The sequence below is a fragment of the Labrus mixtus genome, chromosome 1, assembly GCF_963584025.1.
Source record: "Labrus mixtus chromosome 1, fLabMix1.1, whole genome shotgun sequence".
Lineage (NCBI taxonomy): Eukaryota > Metazoa > Chordata > Actinopteri > Labriformes > Labridae > Labrus > Labrus mixtus.
In genome coordinates, this window is record NC_083612.1 from 21,771,061 (window position 1) to 21,792,459 (window position 21,399).

The 21,399-nt window shown below is 40.2% G+C and overlaps 1 protein-coding gene and 2 long non-coding RNA genes across 3 annotated transcripts in view; 1 reads left to right on the forward strand and 2 right to left on the reverse strand.

Moving 5' to 3' along the window:
• The window catches only part of zfhx3b (zinc finger homeobox 3b), a 133,723-nt gene extending 127,511 nt beyond the window's left edge, over nucleotides 1-6,212 (reverse strand). Inside the window, exon 1 of the mRNA XM_061038437.1 lies at nucleotides 5,575-6,212. The gene's annotated coding sequence lies outside the window, so the exon portion shown is untranslated. The remainder of the gene's footprint in view (nucleotides 1-5,574) is intronic.
• LOC132974446 (uncharacterized) lies at nucleotides 4,571-20,571 on the forward strand. Its single transcript, XR_009673120.1, has 3 exons — nucleotides 4,571-5,362; nucleotides 18,997-19,113; nucleotides 19,339-20,571. It is a non-coding gene; the product is annotated as an uncharacterized LOC132974446 (long non-coding RNA).
• LOC132974443 (uncharacterized) overlaps nucleotides 17,493-21,399 on the reverse strand; it is an 84,810-nt gene continuing 80,903 nt past the window's right edge. The window contains exon 4 of the long non-coding RNA XR_009673119.1: nucleotides 17,493-18,183. This is a non-coding gene — a long non-coding RNA (uncharacterized LOC132974443). The remainder of the gene's footprint in view (nucleotides 18,184-21,399) is intronic.

Sequence of the window (21,399 nt, forward strand, 5' to 3'; positions counted from 1 at the left end):
CGTCCTCCATGTTTTATGCATTCTGTCCTTTGTGATGATAAGCGCCAGTGCGGAGGGTGGAATGCTGGCCTCCAGGGTCCAAGAGAGGGGTTGGTTTTAAAGTAGGGGGGAGGCTGGGGTGCTGCTAGGTTGAATTTTGCAGACCCTGGAGTGGTCCCTGTCACCCCTGCATCACCCACGAGTAGGCATATGTAGCTTATACACACACACACACCAAACTGCTGCTTCTCCCATCTCTGTGCACCAGAGCGAGCTGCTGTTGCCCCAAATAGGATCTATACAGAGTCAGACATAGCCGCTATGCTACACACACGCAGCTTTTACGATACTGTCAGCCATAGACCGGCATGTATCACACAGGTCCTTCACGCACAGATGTGAGCCTTAGAAATACAACGGTCTTCATCCCTGTTACAACACTGCTATCTCACAAACGGCCCTGTTTGCTACAAAAGTGATATAGTACATAAATTACAGAGGCAATATAGAATTTGGAGTCAAGGATGCAAATCCAAACATGCATCATAACCCCCTTCCATCACTACAACAGCATCTATTTATTAGAAACTCGCCTCCAACATTATTGTGCTATTTTCTATGACAGCTTGTGAATTTTCTTTACATAAGAAAGACAATTCAAAAATCGGTCTTTATTTCTGAACAGAAAATATCATTATTCATATTTTCAGTTTTTTGTTTTTCTGCTAGAAAATCAGGGCAACATGACGATATTTGACAGCATAAGTCAGCTGCATTTGTCTCAGTTTGAGTACTGACTTAGATTTGGGAAGAAAAAGAAAATTATCAAAATAAAAAAAAATTAGGTTAGCAAAGGAAAAACCACAGTTGAATCATGAGAAGTGAAGAGCATGGCAAATTCAAAAGAATTTGATTTTTCATTGTGCTAGCATGCACACAAATCAGAATTCATCTCTGCACACACACGCAGAAACACATGCAGCATCTTCCCCGTCATAAATCTAGTCTACCACAATGATTTAACCAAGATTGTTAACACGATAACATATTGTGAGAGAGCAAACCACAAAAATCCATGCCAACTTCGCTTGAACCAGATAAAAGGATGACATTGAAGAAGAATCTCAAAAGAAGAAGAGGGGAATTTTTTAGAGAAAAGAGGTGCTTTCTGAGGATAAAGAGGAGTGTTTTTGGACACTCCGCTGCCGGAATCAAGGATCAGGTACTGCATTCATGCAACCCAGGAGCATGAATACACACACACACACACACACACACACACACACACACACACACACACACACACACAGCGCGCACACACACACACCTGAGCATGACAGTCATCTCCTCCACTCTCCCTTCCCACTTTCTCTGTCGTGCTGAGCCAGATCCCCCCCCCTTTCGCCTGCTCCTTTATGATAGCATGACATGTAACACTGGACTAGGCTGCAGGACAACTGGAAGAACTGGTCCTCGCTGCATGACCTCTCATATTCAAATGCACTCATCAGATTCAAAGCGCTCATGTGTGTTCACCGCCCTCATCTACACATGTCCTTACAGCTAATGGCTCAGATAGAGACTGCAGTCTTCTATCATTTCAAAGAATACAATTCTACAAAAATAGGCCTAAATGTATTTATACTATGTGCTTCCATCTCTGCGTCTGCAAAACAGCATAAAGTAAAAATGAATAAATGCAAACAGACTGATTTGTCAGAATTAAAAATAAATAGAATAATTACTATTTTAAAAAAATCTTACCCCTTCTATGTTTAGCTGAACATATTAAGGTGGATTTGTTGTGTATTCTGTGTGCATGTAGTAAAATGTGTATGTAAAATGTGTGTAAAATATCCCACGTTTGGCCTTAGCCTGCCGATAACCCAAAGAGGGGACTCTGAAATCGGAGACCCCAAAGGGGATAGCTCCCCCACGGTGCGGATGCCCGAGCACGGAGAGGTGGGAGTTATGGAGGGAGATATGCAGAGACACAGTTAGAATGTGATGGAGAGAGAAATAGAGGAAGAGCAGTGAGAGGAGGAGAAGAGGTTGTGACAGCCAGAGGCGCTGTCTCCCATCTCTCCGCGTTACCCCCAAACCATGAAACGAGCCTATCCATGACGACTGCTTTACTCCCTTTATCTCCTTTACACCAGTGGAAGTGCTACTCGTACAGTCAAATGACGTCTGAATATATACCTGTCATTGAATATGGTAATACAGGAGGACCAAATGCAATCCACAGAAAGAACCATCATCGTATCACAGCACAACAACAGCCAATATTTTCTTCATGGTGTGAATAACAACACACAAACAGATAATCTACCACATGCACCTATCTGATGAATCATAGAACTATCATCACTACAGACACAGCACTGCTGCAACCAACAAAACAAACAAATAAACTGACATCATTTTGATAATGTCCATCTTAACAGACAAATTCATTTGTCTTATCTTACACACAAAAATAACATGTTTACAATTTCATCTAATTGTATTAGCCATTTATGTAAAGGTGTATAACTTACTCCTGATACTATAAATATGTGAGGCATTTCAAAATATTTTGTTGAAATTTCTAATTAAATTCATTAGGATAAACAAATAAGTGAAACATTTGCATTTTCAAGTATTTAAGAGAGGGACATGTTAACTTGTATATTTTGATTTTCCTTAGTAAATAACCAAAATAAACCTAAATGATTTTTATTAACATGGATGTTTAAGCAATTAAAAAAAATGACAATCTGCATTTGATAAACACACAAATAAAAAGGGGAAATAACTGAAGTTCAAAATGAAAATGGCCCATTCTAATTTTTTTATTTAAAAAAACAATGTCTGTGGTCAAAGCATTACTCTGGTGGAACGCTAACGTGAACACAATAATCCCAATATCACAGCCAGAGCTGAACAGGAGATAATATAGTTAGCTACACCACCGTCTGACAAACACATATTTGAAATGGAAGACAGAAATAGAGCCAATGACATTCCTATAGCTTTGCCAGAACCTGTTTTAATTAAACATAAATATGACAATGAGACAAGACAGGGAAATCAGACAGGTGAGATGACAGTAAACATTTCTGCTGTCTTTGTTTTGTAACAGAAGCCGAGAGAGGGAGGAGGAGGAGGAGGAGGAGGAAGAGGAGAGGAGTGTTACTGTCAGACAGGGGAGGAAGGGAGATCACTCCAGTTTTGGCACAGCAGCCTACCTGCCCTGCACACTGCAACACCTTTGAGTTTTAAATCGATGGAGTCTAAAAACACACACTTTTAGAGACACAAATAAAAAATAACTCCATAAGAATATAAAAAAGAGGAAGAGACTAAATATGGCTAAATCTCTCTCTGACTGCTAAGCTCTTTCTGACTGCTCTTCTCCAGTCTGAAAGTTAGGGATCTGTTTATCTGACCTCCTCCCCTGATTCCTCCTCTGTGGCCCATGGCTATCTGACCCCTCCACCCAACCCCCCCCCTACCACCCATCCTACCCCTCAGCCCCCTATCCCCCCTCCTCCTCGCCTGACAGCCTTAACGTTTTGTCTTATTGAACCTGTTACCAGACTATTTATGTTTCTCTCCATCCCAAACTAAAGCCAAAGTCTTAATCCTAGATGCTGACAAGCACAAGTGCTTTGTGTGGCTCCCAAAACATACCAAACAACAACTCCCACAACCCTGTTCTCTCTCCCAGCCAGCCAGCCAGCCAGCCAGCCATCCAGGCAGGCAGAACCCCACTCTCTCCCCATCATCCCTCGGCTGTTTGCACGGGGGTTTCCTCGCCTCTCTTTTCGTTTTTATCTCTGCACTCACTCCATGACCCCTGTTCCCCCTGTTTCTTGCTGTCTGACCTACCCCTCCACCCACACATAGCCTACACACACACAGCTCCTCACCCCTTTCTGCCCCCCCCCCAACGGTACACATATTCTATCTTGCCTCTGCTTGCTCGCAAAAGCTTTCTCTTTTCCGTCTCTATGTCGCGTAAAAAAAAAAAAAAAACAAGCCTGACGCACAATTCCCGAAGATTTTTCTGTTTATTGCACCATATCGTGCGACAGTATTTTGTGAATATTTTACGGATTTTTTTTAAACAGCTCTTTTTTTTGGCGGTGAGATCTTTGTTATTGGCAAGACAATGCAGTTAAAGGCAGTATAAGAAAAAAAAAAAAATCTTTTTTTTTTGCAAAAGGCCCATCCAGATTAGAAAGGCTGTCTCTTTGCAAACCTCGCATGTGTTTTCCTTCGAGAGTACAGCCTCTATTTGGGGTTTGTGGAAGATATCTTGCAGTTTAACTTCACAAAATCCTCCAAATGTTAACCGTCTAAGCGGTTGCTGAATGCATTCAGTGACCTATAGGTTTAGCCTGGACCATACTTAAAGTTTCCGGCAGTAAACTTTGGAATAATTATGTTTGCTTAAGGTCAGACTAATAGGGCAATGTTTTGTTTTCATTCTGGTCATCGTTACTCGGGGAGAAAAAGTCAGATACGGAAGCCAAGTAGTTGGAGGCAGCAGATCTCCAGCCCTGCATATGTCTCCCCTGAACCACATGTCTGTGCGGAATGCAGCTTAGACTCGCAGGCTGTCCGTCTACAAGGTCCTGCTGATCCGCTCATGTCATGCAGGAGACCCGGGGCATCTTTTTCCTCCTCAACACACCACCACACTCACCTAACACACACACGCTCGCCGACACGAACCCCCTCGCGCACGCACGCACACATACACACACACAGACATGTCGATCGATTTGCATGTGACTTCGTCAGGGAATGAGCCGAGAATCGACTCAAAAACATCGCTTCAAAGAGGCAAAGAGCCACGATAAAATAAAAAAGCAAAAGGCGGACAAAGTGGGGGAAAGAGGAAAAGTGTAGCGATAGAGAAACTAAGGCAGGGCGGAGGGATTGAACATTTCACAGACAGACGTGCCGGAGAAACACACAAAAAATGTGTTTATCCAGAAGAGGATTTTATAAGCATACGACGGTACTGAAACCCTGGATGTGGCGAGGGTCAAATCTGTCAAAAAATAGGAGGAAAGAGATGTTCCCCTTCGCCCCGGACGCACACGGACCCACAGGCTGGACTTGGAGCTCTTTTTCTGGGCTACGCTCGCATGGAGCTGCCGCTACTCTCCGTCCGCTCCACACAGCACCATTTCTTATTGCATCTGTGTCTTAAAACACGTTTCTTGACACCCATAAGCCCTCTATACCTTTCCCCAAACCCACCGAAATGCACATATTTGTTTGAAAACCGTGTTTTTCTACGGCAAACTGCTTGGAGAGGATCGCTGTCTTGCCCATTTCTTATCTACCATTCATGAGGAGGAGAGGACGAACGCTGATGTAAACACAGGTAAACGATACAAATAAAACCAAGAATAAAGCCAAACTACTTGCATGAAATGAACTTCTGATCGCTAGTCTTTTCTCACAACGTGAGAATAGCCAGCTCCGCTACACGTAAAGTACGAACAGATAGGGAAAAGAGATCCAGATAAGTGCACAGCGGAAAGAATAGGATCGTGGAAACAGAGGAAAAGAGACAAACGCAAAGTTGAAACTTACAATTTCTCGCTGCCGCTTTGTGATCCTCGCTTTTTAATCCAGTATTGAGATGATTTAGCTAAAGATCCCATCAAGGCAGTCCCCTTTTGGTCAGTTTGCGCTTAGGGTGGCAAAAGAAAGATCATTGTTGTTGCGGAGTGTAAAAAACCGAAGTAGGTACTATTAGTTGTTAAAGGCAATATAAAAATAATTTGGATGCAAAGCAGGCGATGAGTCTTGTGTTGGAGGGAGCGAGGAAGAGGTGAAAGTGAGATCTGATGATTGAAAAGAAAAAACTCTTTGGATCTTTATTCCTGCTAATTAGTTTCCTGCAAAAAATGGCTGTGATTAATTCAGTGCGCATGTGCTTCATTACACAGGCACGAAGGGAAGGGCTAATTAGCCGCCTTCTGGATCAATAAGATTCAGCAAAGGAGAGAGCTCGGGAGAGAGAGGGAGGGAGGGAGGGAGAAAGAGGAGGGAGGGAGGGATGGATGGATAGATACAAGTAAGAAAAAAGAGGAAAGTAATGTTCAGGAATTGAAAATATGGAATTAAGAACAGCGGAAAGTAAGAGTTTGATTAGACGGAAGACAGTGAAAGTTAATAGTGGAGCAGGCAGCCGCAGTCGGCTCAGCCCGGCGCTACAGGCACTGCTTTTTCTCCGCTCTTTTACACTTTTATAAACGTTTGTTGTCCCGATTTTTACATTTTTAAATCAACGACATACGCATAATTTGTCAACCATAAACACGTATGCGACCACGTTTTTTTTAACTCTGTTTCTTTCCACCAAAGTTTCTCATTTTTGATCGCGTCAAAGCTGCTCACGGAGCTGTTTCTACAGTTTACAATCGTATGATAGAAGAACTTATTGAAATACATAACTGAGTTTTCGGCGGCTGTGGGGGGACTTAAAGCGAAGTGTCTGAATAGTAAACCTGTAATTACGCAAACACCATACTTGTTTGTAATCAAAAGAAACGGAAAAATGCCAGGGAACACAGCAGCTGAAAAGCGATTTCTACATGTAGGCTCTATGTAAATCTGAAGAGTAAAGGCAACATAAGGGCTGCCACGGTTTCCATGTAATCTATGATGACCAGAGCTTATCGTATGTACAGTATAGCACCTTGATATCATTGAACAACAAGTTTTTAAAGCACTGACAGTTTAGGATACACTTTCTATAACTTTTAAGTAGCTCTCATGCGTAGTTCAACATTTTAACTTTAATACATGTTACGTGAATCATCTTTCAAATCGTATTTAGCGTGTACAAATTCCCTTAAACTGTAGGTTTAGATTGCATTTAAATCAATTAAACTGTAATAGGCTTAATGAAAAGAGATAACTGGAGATAACTGTAAAAAAAAAAAACTTAGAGCAACTGCACAACTCACACATAGCAGGCTACGTGTGTATGCATGGATCATCTAAATAAAGCAGGAAACATTTAGACTCATCAGTCAGTTTGAATTAAATGAATTTCATTTCTATATAATATTTCCTATATTTGAGTCTGACGGAGAGAATTTGAGAGACGTGTCGTTTTTATTCAGCTCCAAATATCAGCTTAAGTTAGAAATCGTAAAAATGCTTTTGTGTAACATTCTTATAATAATAAATAGCCCACACGTATTGTTTTCAATGCTATGAAGGCGTTTACAGGTAAATCTTCGATCAAAAAAATTATGTAAATGTGTAGACCCCTAAGAGAGTAACAGTACTATTCAAAGCATGTTGATCTCTTTAAATACATACTTATTTGAGCCGGATGTTTTCCTTTACGGGTTTGACATTTTATTTAAATTTCACATTATGTGTTGAACATTTTAGAAATAAAAATGGGTTTATATTTGTAACCCAGCAGCACACTGTGGAAGACTTGTAGCTGGAACACAGCTAGGCATGATGGAGGAAACAGGTTATCGTGACATCTATTACGAAAGGAACACGTTGTCAATACATGTATGTTTTCTGAAATAATTATAAGAGCATAAATGTTGGAGAGGGTGGAAGAGTTTAACAGAGGTGTTTGCTCCGGCCTGCATGGTTTCGATTTGCTTCATATGATAGATTTTCTGATGTTAGGAGAGCAAGCCCAGATGGTCAGTGTCTCATCTGGTTGTGATATGTTTCGTTATTAGGAATTTCTAAATGTCTTACAAATCAATACGAACATAAAAATGTTGAGGTTCTCGAGTTGGTTTGTTTTTCTTAATTATCTTCTCAGTTCGCTTCTGTTACTGATGTCCTCTCGATTCCTCTGAATGAAAACTGTACAGGCAAAAAAAAAAAAAAGAGAGAGAATCAGCCTTGGAGTCTGTGCTCTTTGTTATGATAATATTATTGTTGATTCTCGGAGGAAACGGACAATCCCTCATTTCCAGTGTGGACACTTTCTGTGCAAACAGCTCCAGATAGAGTCCTGCTCCACTGGATCCAAGTCTACAGCTTCACTGATCACATGTGCTGTGTTTACTGAAACAATCCGGGGTTGATCGTCTGCTGCTAGTGAATTCCGATACAAAGGCGATAGCTGAATTGTATATAGTGGAATTCCAATAGTAGGCTATTCAAGCATTCTATGGAACTTAAAGTATCCATTATACATTTCTGCAAGAGATGAGCTATAACTGGGATAATGAATCGGCCTCAGATATTTATTTTTTCAGACGTGTTGGATAGAAAAGCATGGCCAAGAAAAATCCAATGCCTGTTTCTATTTTTCTAAGATGGCAGACAACTGAGACGTTAAATCTCCTTTCGTGTTGTTTTAATTGTGATCATGGCGGATAAAATATAAAGGCTATATTTAAGATGTTCCAAAGGCCTTCGACTTTAAGGTTAGAGAGGTTATGGTAGCTCCATCGGAAGTCGTTTTTACAGATCCAATCGCAAATATCTTTTCAAGGAGCCTATGAAAATCAAACTTATATCGTAGCCTATATGACCCAGCCCCAACTCCCCCTCTCCATCGTCCTCTCTCTAGTTCTCCTTCCCTCTCTCTCTCTCTCTCCTCTGCTGAAATACATGGCACTGAAACACGGCATTTCCTCAGCACTTGCCGCACAGAAGCCGATGCTGCCACTGATATCTGTTTTTTTTCTCTTAAGCAATGCTGCATCTCCAATACAGCATGCCTCAGAAAAACAAGTCAGCTGTATCGCCCCGTCGAACAGCTCACTTCTCTTACGGTGTGAGAGGCAACACTGCAAGAATCTCGAGGATTCGTGCGCGTGTGCCCTCCCGGGAAGAAGAGAGGGTAAAATGAATAGGGTTGAAAATAGCGTGCGAGAGGAGTTAAAGGGGCTACGAGATAATAAAAGAGTCGGGTGTGATTTGAGGCTTGTATAAGGCAGCTTTTAGCCAGTCAGTTGCCTAAAGCCTAACAATGCAACCCGAAGTTACAAATGTATGCAAAGGCCTGATTGACATGACTCCATCAGTGAGCATACAGTGTGGGCTAAATCAAAAGAGGAGCTGCCACACGGAGGCCCGATGCTTTTAGGGCCCGTGCACCAGTGAAAGGGAAAAAGGGGGGGAACTGACAGGGTCTGAAGCTTTTGTGTTAGCAGCGTTCAATTGCGCCTCTCTGTGGGAAGGATAACTGTCCACGTGCCAGCCTCAATAGGCATACATCTATGAGTGGCATTGCAAATTCAACACAACCTGTGGCTATGACAGCCCTTGGATATGACAAAGAAAGGCAGAGGAGCTTAAAATGCTAAATGCTCCGTAGATGTGGGCCACATGAAAGCACTTGACCATCACCACAACAGCAAGGAACAAAACCCAGTGTGCAGACCCTCAATCGTTTAGAACGCGCCTGAACCTTTAGTGTGTGGGACTCCGCACAGCCACACTGATCAACTTCTACATATCATCATTTGAATGAATGTATATCAAATTGAATTAAATTGTGTTACTTTATTTGTGTGATAGCTTTTGTGCGTGCATGCGTACACGCGCAGGCACCTTTACGCACGCACGCGCACCACCAGACAAAGCACAAAGGGAAACAGAGGAAATGAGCAAGGGGGAAAGTACTTAAAGATGAACGCTCTGGCCAAAAAAAGTCCTAGAACTTTATAAAGCGATAATAACCTTTACATACAGAAGGATTTTAGGATTTAAGATGCTGATAGGAAGAAATATTAACAAGGTTAGAGTTAGTCAGATGTCCATATAAACATAAAAAAAAGGTATCAGGCATTTAATTTTTAGAGAAGACAGGCATGTGTGAGATTATGCTTAAAAAATATTTTAAATTCTAAATGAAGTGGACTAAAAGCTCACGGTAGACACAAACACACAAACAGTCAAAAATAAACGGGCAGATTTTTTAAATAATAATTTTCAAATGTACTTGACTGGTATTTTGCCCTTTGGAAGTATGTTGATAACTATAGAAAAAGATAGTGTGCAATATGCTAAATGTATGAATTCAGTGGCTCGGGGGTTAACAGCCAAAGTTTTTATGAAAGGCGAATCCCTTTGAATGACTTACATTTTTTAAATGTGAAATATGAATGATCCAGTGTGAGAAAACTTGCTGACATTACTGTATAGCCTACACGTTTGATTTTTATAATAATTGTATTACTTTTTGCGGAAATGTTTAATCGAGTTTTAAAGGATTATTTACATAGTCATTAGTCGAGCGTTGTCTTTCTATGATGCTCACCTAAATGACAGATAAAAGTGTGCGCTGCTCCGCCTGCATCAGAGCTCAGATGCGAGCTGCTGTCCGGCTCTCCGTGTGTGCAGGGTGGAGAGGGCAGCGCAGCCAGGTGCAATGGGAGCGCCCTCTTATGTTCAGCCTGACCACTGGGATCAAGCAGCGCATCAACTCTGTTACAGGAGCCAAGCGCCTGCGGACCAGCTGCTCCCTGCTAAAGCGCATATTCGCCTTTTGGTAAAAAAAAACAACAACTATACATATCAGACTGCACCCTATGTAAATAAGATAAATTAACATGTTCGGGTTATTGCGTGGTCAATAGAGATGTACACTGTCCACGGTAGATATCACTTATATTTCAGGTTAACATTTCACCAATCTCCTCCTATCCGTTTATATCAGTGAATACATTTTCCAAAACTGCCTTTAAAAATTCCACTCATGACTTCTCAGTGACAAACAGAAAATGTCTTAACAAAAATCTGACTTGAACTTGGAACAATAAGCCAAACATCTTGCAACCACCAACAATGGGACTGTTAAAACTGCCGAACTTTAAGAATACTAAATTTAAACTAAAACGTGTTTAAAGTTCAATTAAAATTAAACCTTAAGATTCTTCATAGATTGTCAGAGACTGTAAATGCAGGATGTTTTACAACCATCAATTCCACCATGATGCTTAAAGAACATGTGTCTGTTTGACAGACAGCACATCTTTCTTGAAACCTATGTATTAAAATTATTATAAATAACTTTCTTAAGCAGTATTTGCAAATGTACCACTATTGAACCCTCACGTAGACTCGTATAGTTTCTGTTTTTGATCCGTGTGTCATGTTTGGCCAACAGAGCATGTTCTTGAAGTGGAACATCTCAGAGTAGAATTGTTGAGTGTCTCTATGTGTAAACCTCTGGATCAACCCGAAATGCAATGTTTGTAATTGTAATTTCTGATGTTTTAAGGTTTTGTTGTCTTGTTTGTATTGTTGCATGTTTATTGCAGATCATTTCTATAATATTTCACTGCATAATCTGCTCTCAGTGTTTTACATGTTCTATTGTTAAACCTGGTAATTATTTGGTTTAAATGTTTTCAAAATGCTTTTACAAACATGTGTCAATGTTTTTTATTTGTTTGTTTGTTTAATGCTTTCTCCACATGTCTATGTCTTATTATGGCACTGTTTTTGGCCATATCTAATTATTGACTCTATGACGTGGGTTTCAATATTTTTTAATTATTTTCCATTTTTTGAGGTGTGTCTTTTTGATCAGAGTAAGAGCTGACAAATAAAGTATTGAAATTAAAAGTGTTCCTGGACAAAATTCGATGTATCATGTGACATTTTTATTACATCTTCAGCATTCCATCTGAGATTTAAATATTTCTGATGAAAATGTGACACAGTTGTCAACATGTTCATTTTAAATCACGTGCAAACCTGCGCATCACAGGAGCAAATCTGATATGAGATTTATGGGTGCAGTTTGAGGTGAAAAAGCAGAAGCAGTTTTTTTCGGTTGCAGCTGGTGTGATTTCAGATTTGGTAATAGAAAAAAAAGACGCGTGGCCGTCTGGTCAGTCTGCCTCATTTCCATGAGAAATAAGAAGCATATCCATTTCTCTCTCTGTCCATTCACTCGTCCTGCCACTACTACCTTATTAATGACCCCATGCATTATTCAAAAACTGTTTTGACGTTAGCAGTTTAAAAAAAATAATCGTGTTAACACGCAATCAATCCAAATGACAACTCTGACAATAGCCTACATGTCGTAAAATTTCAAATATCTGTTGTTGTTTTGCTTTTTAGAATATTTGTTTGTATTGTTCAGAATATTTCATGACCATTGCGATGAAGACGAAGAAATGAACCCAAACCAGACAGACACTACGAGCACCCCCCCCCCCCCAAAAAAAAAGAAAAGAAATCAACCTCCATATCTGTCTTTCTGTCTTACTCCCCCTTCATATGTGTGCACGCGCGTTTGTTTGTGTGCTCGTGTGTTCCTGCATGAATGAGTGTTTGTGTTATAGATGATTTATATTTTGGAAAAGGAAATTACGTTTTTGGTAATAAAAAATACAATAATAATAATATTATAATTATTAATAATGTTGAAATGTTTCCCTGAAACAGATATTTAAACAAACACACACACACACACACACACACACACAATCTCACACGAACAGACTAATCTGTATGTGAGCCTGCCAAACCTCAGTCTTGCCTCATCACCTGTATTGTAAGCAATTATTTCAAATATGTATTTATTTTTGATATAAGTTATGGACATTTTAATTGTATCAAAAATCCTAAAATATGATAGTATTTTTTTTTTTTTTTTTTTTGAGGGAATAAAAAATATATTTTTTGCCTTAATAGTGCATGTTTTTTTTAATCAATTTTAGTAAGTTCACTAAATTATATGTATATACCTATATGTATATATATATATATATATATATATATATATATATATATATATCTTAAACAAGGATAGCCAAAACCTTCTACAAATGCACAAGACAGAAAATAAAAACCCATAAAATCAATGCTTTCAAGGTGGTAATTTAACCACAGTTTTAGGTTTATCAGTTATTTTATGCCCAATAATCTTCTAAATGAGCTAAATCTAAATTATTTTAGCAGATTGTATACCAAACTGAAGCAGAGAGCAAGCCTCCTGAAAATGCCCGTTACAGGTCGGTGATACAGTGAATGATGGAGAAATCCTCAGAGCTGCTGTCACAGACTGTGGGCGAGAGACAGGCGGGACCCGTGGGGTTTTACACACTTTGGAAAGGCTCACTGAAACAGAGGGAACCCAAATCAGAGCCATATGACCACTGTAGGCAACAGCAACACTAGCTGGTGGTAAACTGACCCAAAGAGAATAGGGAAGAATCACAGCTTCCCACAACGCCCTAATGCCACTGTGTACTCGCTGCATTTTCACTCAAATATAACAAACTAAAAAAAAAGAAATCTTTTTTTTTTTCATGATGCAGAGAAGAGCCCGCAAACAACACGACGAGATGAAAGATGACAGGTGGAGGCGACAGAGGAGGCAAACACACATCTAGGATTATAGCCAGGGGGTCACATCCAAATCCTGCGTCTCTCACAACCCCAACATCATACGATCTACAGTATACAGCCGGGGTCAAACAACACAGCTGTAATTCCAAGACAAAACCATAAAGAAAAAACTGCATATAATATGGTTAAATCCAGAAAATTCAAAGTAAATATAAAGACAGGATTTGATCAATTCTGTTAACAGAGTTTTGAATAGCATTGCAAAGCAACTGCATTTATAAGGCTATAAATGCATCAAATCACACACTTATGCAGAATATTGAAGAACAAATCATGCACAATGAGTTTTACTATTCAAATCAATACAATGTATGAAGACAACAATGATGCAAATGACAACAATAGACACAAGTAGCCCATCTACACTCAATTAAACGACCACATTTGATATTTCTTTACATATCCAGCACATTATTGTTTGACAGACATGGAGCCAGTTGCAGCACACACTCATTCGACACTCACAGTTGAGCTGCTGCTTGAACAAGTGAGAGAAGCCACTGCAAGACATGGTGGGATCATACTAAATTTTACATTCGTGTAAATCAACAACTGATATCCTGCTGCTCCAGACAACGCCCTGCTGATGCAGAGAGCCAACAAGCTCTTTTTTGAGGTGTTGTGTGATCAAACCTCCAAAGCTGTGAATGAGCTGCCCTGGACCAAACGTAAGTAATCTAAGGGGGTCAAAGCAAAAGTAGAAGAATAGATGTTCTACCTTTCAGATCTCCTCAGACCGTTTTCTATGGCAGGTGATCCCTCCCATGTTTGCTATGGGTGGTGAGTTGGAAGGTTAGGGGTCATGGAGTGTTGCCTGTCTATCAAGTGGCTTGGCCCCTGTGCCTGAAATACCTCCATGAAGCTGACCCCTTCTCTTTGTAGCCTCAAGAGGCAATAAAACCAAGTGATTAGTGGAGCCGTTCCCTTTTTTTTAAGGTGTTAGCTTGTTAAGGGAGTTATTAGTGAAGGTGTTTACTTCTGCATGACAGACGCACCACAGGAGGGGTGGGCTAGGAACCTTAAACCAGGAGCTCTGCACCTTCACCTGTGACACATTACTGCATGTATTTATGCTTCCTGTACAAACACACAACACTTCTAAATCACAACTAGAGGTTTTCCACTTGGATCGAGCGCTATCACACTGGCATCAGGCGCAGAGAAGACATTCAAGAGTGACACTTGTATCCTTGCTACCTGTCCGCCCGGTTCACATGGCCTGCTTTCCTGCCAACACCATTGTTATGTTATGATTTAAGCATGCGTAAAAGCTGGATGTCCTCATTCCTGTGGCAGAAATACAACCCTTAACCTCATCCAAGCGCATACTGTACGTTCTGTTTAGCTCAGCCTGCAGCCTGGCTGTCTGTCTATTGTGTGTGAGACTCAGGAGGTGTCTGTACTGTCACGTACACACAGGTATGATTGGCACCACGTCAGAATAATTAGAAGCTGTGTACTACCACTTCTATTTCTGCCACATAAGTAGTTAAGAATAATATAATTGTCACTACAGCCTTGTACCGAGACAGCTCAATCAAATCTAGTTAAACAAGTTGTTTTACTGCTATTAAGGGTAAAAAGGATATCAACATGAAAAACTGACTTTGAATTCCAAAAGGTCACACCGTCCCTGTGGTCAAATGACAGACAGAGATTTGATGTTCTCTTTCATAGCTTCGAGGTTAAAATGTGTGCATCACATCACAGGGAACATTAAGTCACTTTGTGGTCGCTTGACAAAATAATCTGGAATCATCAAATTGGTCTCTTGAACATTCATCAAAAATGAAAATTTGCAATGATTTAAAACAGACTTTCAAGGCCCTTTATGCCACAACCTTTTTTAATAAGTGTTCCTGTTTTTTGACAACCAAATGTGATGATGATAAATTGAGGCTTCCTCAAATCCTACCAAAAACACACAGCAGGTTTCTGCACATTGTGAAGGGGTTAGACAAATGTGTGTTGTTTGCCTGAGAGAAAGGGAACATGGTTTGTTTTTCTACTGGGATATGTTTACTTTGAATGTAATTTTATATTTTCTTGTTTTTGTAGTGTCTGAAGACTGTTTTGTCATCTGCTAAAGCAAACCAAACATATGGCCCACATAGTACAATGTGTCATTTCAGATTTGGTTTTGTATTATCAAGGATCTCTTGCATTATCTGTCTTGTATTTTTTTAAGATATGAATCAATATTATTTTGTGTCGTAGTCAGCCATTTTTATATGTGATTTAGCTACAATGAGAATAATTTAATTGTACAATAAACAGCTGTGTGCAGTAGAGATGACTTTTATAATGGACCCTTAACCAAACCAGTGAGGCACTTATCATGGAAGCAGCTTAGGATTTACCTTTCTTATGTTTCAATACACAATACAATGTAGGCTAAAACATAAATGCCTGAGTGACACGTATAATGTGGAATTCTGAGATGTATTGGCAATGCTTCCTGTTTTGAACATTCACATGAGATATAAAGCATCAAACAGGAATGATAACCTGTGTTTTGTGTATTTTTTGATCTAATGTTTTTGAATAGGTGCAAATGTATTTCCCCAGGAAGAAAAAGGAAAAGGGGGCGAGACAGAAGAAACTGGTTTTGAACGTATTCTGTTTAGAATTGTAAATGTATTGCATGGGCCCTGCTGTCCAATTACATATATCTTTCATGTATGAAATCATGCATGTCTTTTTGCTCTAAAAGGGGGAGGGCTGGCACAAAGGGAGCAACCCCGACTGCAGCAGAACAGTGTGCAGCCCACATGAAAAATAAGGTCTAGTGTCAGAGCCCTGGAGCCCTGGGCAAGAATGCAGCTCCTTCAGTGCACAGGCCAGGGAGGGGAGCTGCTTTCCCTCAGACTGGAGTCTCCTGCTGTATTATTGTTGTCTTATTGTGAGGCAGCTGACCCTGTGGGTCCTACATCAGACTTAACAGAAAATACATTTCAGATCACGTCCTTAATTAGCTCCACAATGACAAATATTGTTTTGTTGCTCTTTCATGTGTTTTATTTTTTCCCCTATACTAAAAATAATCTTTAAAGAAAAAAAGTAGCTGTTTACTTATTTATTTTCTCTTCTTTCATTCTCATTTTCAAAACAATGGCTTGCTGCTTGGTGCTAAATTTCAGTGACCCAAATTTTGTAAAAATGACTTTGAACTTTTCAAACAAAGCTGTTTGGATCCTTAACGACATTACTCATCAGTATAACTCATTTTGTACGTCCTGCTGTGTTCACTGTCATTTTCTATTAATGTTAATTCATTTCATTGTTGAAAGTCTTTCATTTTTGGTAAGGACTGCTCTCAATATGAAGATAATGTAAATTTAGCACCTTTACCTTTTGAATTATGAGGGGAAATGTTGTGTCAAACAGGTGCAGGACTTAATCTCAGTATTCTCACATCAGATGTTTGATACCAAGTCATCCACTGAGGAAAAAAATAAAATCATACAGATTCTCTTTTCAAGCAAAAATAATCTAATACAGGCTAGATAACCTGGGATCAAGTCTTAATCACTGACTAAAAATATGCCATCAAACAACTGGAAAGCTAGACCCTAATGTAAGTAGAAGAGTGACACTGAGCAAAATCAATTTCAAAGTCACTCTGAATGGAAATATCTATTTTACAAGTGTGCACTATGAAGCCAAGACGCATGTAGGCATCAGAAATGTGCAAAACTGGCACATTTATGATGAATATTCAAACACATTGTATCTTTTCTAACACGCACACACACACACACACACACACACACACACAAAACCGAACATACAGCTATCTGTAACCACACACACACACACACACACACACACACACACACAGAAACACACACCAGGGGTGCGATTTATCAGCAAGAAAAATCACTTTAGTTTGTATATTAAAAGACCCACATGTGGAAACATTCACAGGTCCCATTACTGACAGCATCTATGATTATTATGGAAATGAAATAGTGCAGTGTACAGTATATGCTAAATGTGTTTTTTTTCCTCAAAATGCTTTTTAAATCGTAAGTGTGTCTTTTTTCAACTTTTGTTTAAATATGTTGATCTGCAGGTTCACTTGTATGTACAGCAAATGTCCACACATTGTAACATAGACAGTAGCTCATAGGAACTCATTCTAGCACATTCACTCCAGCTCTGACTGGTCACAGGCCAAATCTGCAAAAGGACAGTGAAGAAGCCAAGGCGAGTGTCTATCAACCAAACAACCAGAACGTATTCAGAGCCTCTAATCCGAGGGGAACATACAGGGGAGCAGAGCATGAAAGCGGGGCATTTATCAGCCACCTTTACTTTACACAAACTCTGAAGGTGAGCTAACTGTGTGAGGGGACACAGACTGGGGGACAAGTTAGCTTCAAAGCCCGGAGGAAGTTAAAGGGCTTAGGGCTTGGACAGCAGGAGCATGGGGGACTTCACAGCCTTACCTGATGGGGTTTTTGGTCTGAGTTGCCACCACGCGGAAGCCTCTCTGACTGCGTTTTCTTTTCAAGTGTGTGTTTGAAGCCAGCAGGCAGAAAGGTCACGCCCTCTTGGTCACAGCAGGTTCGTCGAAGCGATGGTGGATGGCCAGCGGCTATTGCTAACGTGCAGACTTTCGTCGCTTTTCTTTGCGTACTCAAAAAAAAAATAATAATAATAATAATAAAGGAGAATTTAAAGCTATTGATGTAGTGCCTGGGCACCTTAAGTAGTTTTGGTGATATACTCCTAGAATTCCAGGTATTTCCAGGGTGTTCCAAAGCTATATTGTTCGGGATTTAGGGACTCCCAGGTCACAAGAAGAACAAATCAGGATGAAGCCATCACCTGGAAGAAAAGACAAAACAACAAAGAGAGAGTGTCAGAAACATGTTTTGAACACAGTTGGAAATCATGACAGCAAAGAAAGGGTTTTAAGGCAGTTGTGTACCTCATCCCTGAAATATAAGCACATGATAAATGTCTCCAGGAGATGCAAACCAGAGCATTAGGATGCTATCAAGATTTCAAAATGTATCTCTTATTATTTTGGATACTACTACTGCAAGGAAATGAACTTAAGATTACATTGAATGGCTATAATGAAGTGTTGAGAGTAATGTCTACTCTTTTACAACTGAAGTCTTTTCAAAATAAGAAATTAAAAATGATTTCCGCAGAAACCCAATTTCGCTATAAACCAGAACAAGGCATACTCCTGTAATTGCATATAAGATTGCTGTTCTGCACAGGATCTCCTCTATATGACAACAAAGTCTCGTCGACAATACATATTTATTCAACTGTCAATTCCAGGGATGAAAAAAAACATGTAAAAAAAGACTTTGAATTCCACATGGGCCTAGTGTATGAAGCCGGTTAAATATACCTGTCATATGTTCCAATAGTTCCACTGCGACTGAGTTTTAGTTAGGGAATACAGGCAGGAGAGGCAGACAGTTTGAGATAACTGAACAGCTCTTTTGAAGCCACTTCCATTTGGAAACCGTGCGCGATTATTTTTACCTCTGTGGTTAGACTTGAGTTAAAGCCCATGTTTAATTGTTCCCCAGAGTTCTTATTGCGGTGCTGATAAGGAGCTGGGGGAGCAACGTTTAAAACTGCAACAAAAATAACTAGATTCCTGCTCATTGGCCACAGGTCTGAAAGAGTGACAACAGAGGATCCATGCAGCAAAAAGACAGACGGATTGGTGAAAAAAAGAAGATGATGAGTTTGCATCTGGAAGATTCTATCACTTCCTGTTGTTCCTGTAATGTATGTGAGCTCAGCTTTTCCAAACCACATCACTCGTATTCAAAATCTATCAATATGAATAATCGTCCTTTTAAGCTATCTTAAATGAAGAGTATACAGTTCATTACTTTCTAATCAATACGTAAATTATTTTTACAACAGTGTTTTGTCAGCAGTTGCAGCAGACAGAGAGCAGCGCTATTAATTTGTCGTCTTTCTTCCCCTCTCTTTCTCTCTCCATCCAAGGCCATGACTTCCCGGTTTGTCAGGGCGACCTGTGGGAGTGTGTGTGTCGGATCAATAGCCCACCCACAGCAAGAGCCGCGGGCCATCCCTGACCTGAGCTATTGATTAGGCCTGGCTCAGCTGCCAATAGCAATGTACTGGATGCGACACTGGGCTAAGGCAGGAGCTGAGGAAGGGGGATTGTGAATTGCCAGTGGCAGCCCCACAGCACACCGCAGATAAAAGTCAATTCCACTTAACCAAATCACTGACAACTAAATAGTTAGAAGACGGAAGAATGCCGAGAGTCTCTGATGGCAGCAGCTGGATGACTTCGGGGATTTCCGCTGACCTGGACAGCAACAGGCCATGGGAGCAACACAATGAAGAACCCAGAACTCTGACTGATGATGACCTCTGCCTGCACGTCAGTGTGTTCATCTTTTAATCTGTACTCTTCTCACTCTGCAGGTGGCATCTGTATCATTAACAGATTAGGGACACCCATCAATGGCTGTCAGAGGATGATTATAATCCCACCTGCTGCTGTGGACGTGCTTGACTCCAACTGCTACAATAATTATTGACTTTAATATCGTTTTCTAATGCAAACACTAGTCATATTTTGCATTTAACATTGCCTCTATGAGTCTTGTTGTCATTTTGTTGCTAACTGTCCGTTTCTCTCTATCATACCTCTCCTTTTCTGTATATCCCTCTATTCCTATTTAAAGGCCAATTTAATTGCAGCAGGTGGCTGTTCACCCATGTGTCCGGTTCTGCTCGAGTTTTCGACCTGTTTGAGGGAAGTATTTCCTCGGTGCTGGTGCCATGTGCTTTTTCATGGTGGATTAATATTATGATTTCTGTCATCATTTAACAAAAAGTACAGTCTAGACCTGCTCCTATTGTAAAGTTGTGTTTTTTTTGGCGCTATGTAAATAAAAATGTATTGATTTATGAAGTGATTAATGTGAGGGACAACTTTTTACAAAGGCTATCAACGGTTGATTATCTAGGAATATTTGAAATTCATTATCAGATCTTTATCAATGATTGATGATTACTACATTTTTTTTTGAAGAAGGGTGGTTATCATGTAGATGCAGTGCAGGTCAAAAACATGGGCAAGAAAAAGACAATATGCACACACTTACACGATGCCACTGAAGTGCTGAGTATGTGTATAGCTTCCTCTTCTGGCTACTAGATTTATATTACAATATAGAAATCAATTCACAAAATGTTTTTAAATCATTTGAAAGATACCTAGAGATAGTTAGAAGGTAGAACATAAAGAAGGCTTCTTCCAGGAAATAATAAGCGGTGTTTGAGTACAACATGACTGTTGCTTTGGAAAGTTATTTTTGCAACTTTCTAAAAGCAACTATAAGACATGGGCCTTACAGTAGTGTTTCCCTTTGCCTGCACACAGCTAGAATGCAGTCCCATCGAAGTTGTCAGACTCCTTTCGATCCATCTTGCTCCCAGTCATTACCGGTCCATACTAGAGTAGTTTACATGTCACTTTACCGCTCCTTTGCCTCGTGAATGTAATTCTGTGGCCACTGCCTCCTTGTGCATTCAGCACCTATCTATGGCTCCATATCTCTCACAGTAATTGCTGAGTGACAGAAAGGCAATACTGACCACTTCATTATAGGACAGCCAGACTGACTGGACACTGACCACTTGGCTCCAGGTCACTGTGGCCACACTGACCTTATCTGCCCAGGTCGTCAGGGGTCAGTCACCCAGAATTTATAAGGACTTTACTTGAGTTGCCGAGGGTGCCATACAGCAAGGTCGCCTGACCCCGGCGGACTACTTATATCAGGTATTGATTGCAGTTTGTCTACTCCAGTTGAGGATAGACTAATCTCCCAACACTGGGTCTCAGGGGGGAAAGGCATCAGTGTAAAGTTAAGTATTGGAAGTAATAAGAGTGATGGTGGGGTGAGTGGATACTAGTGACCAGAAGAGGGACACAACAAGAGTTGTGGGGCTTTGGGGTTTGAAAAAAAAAAACGATGTGTAAGAACAGTTACGATGTAGAAGTAGGACTGGAACAACAACTGCTGT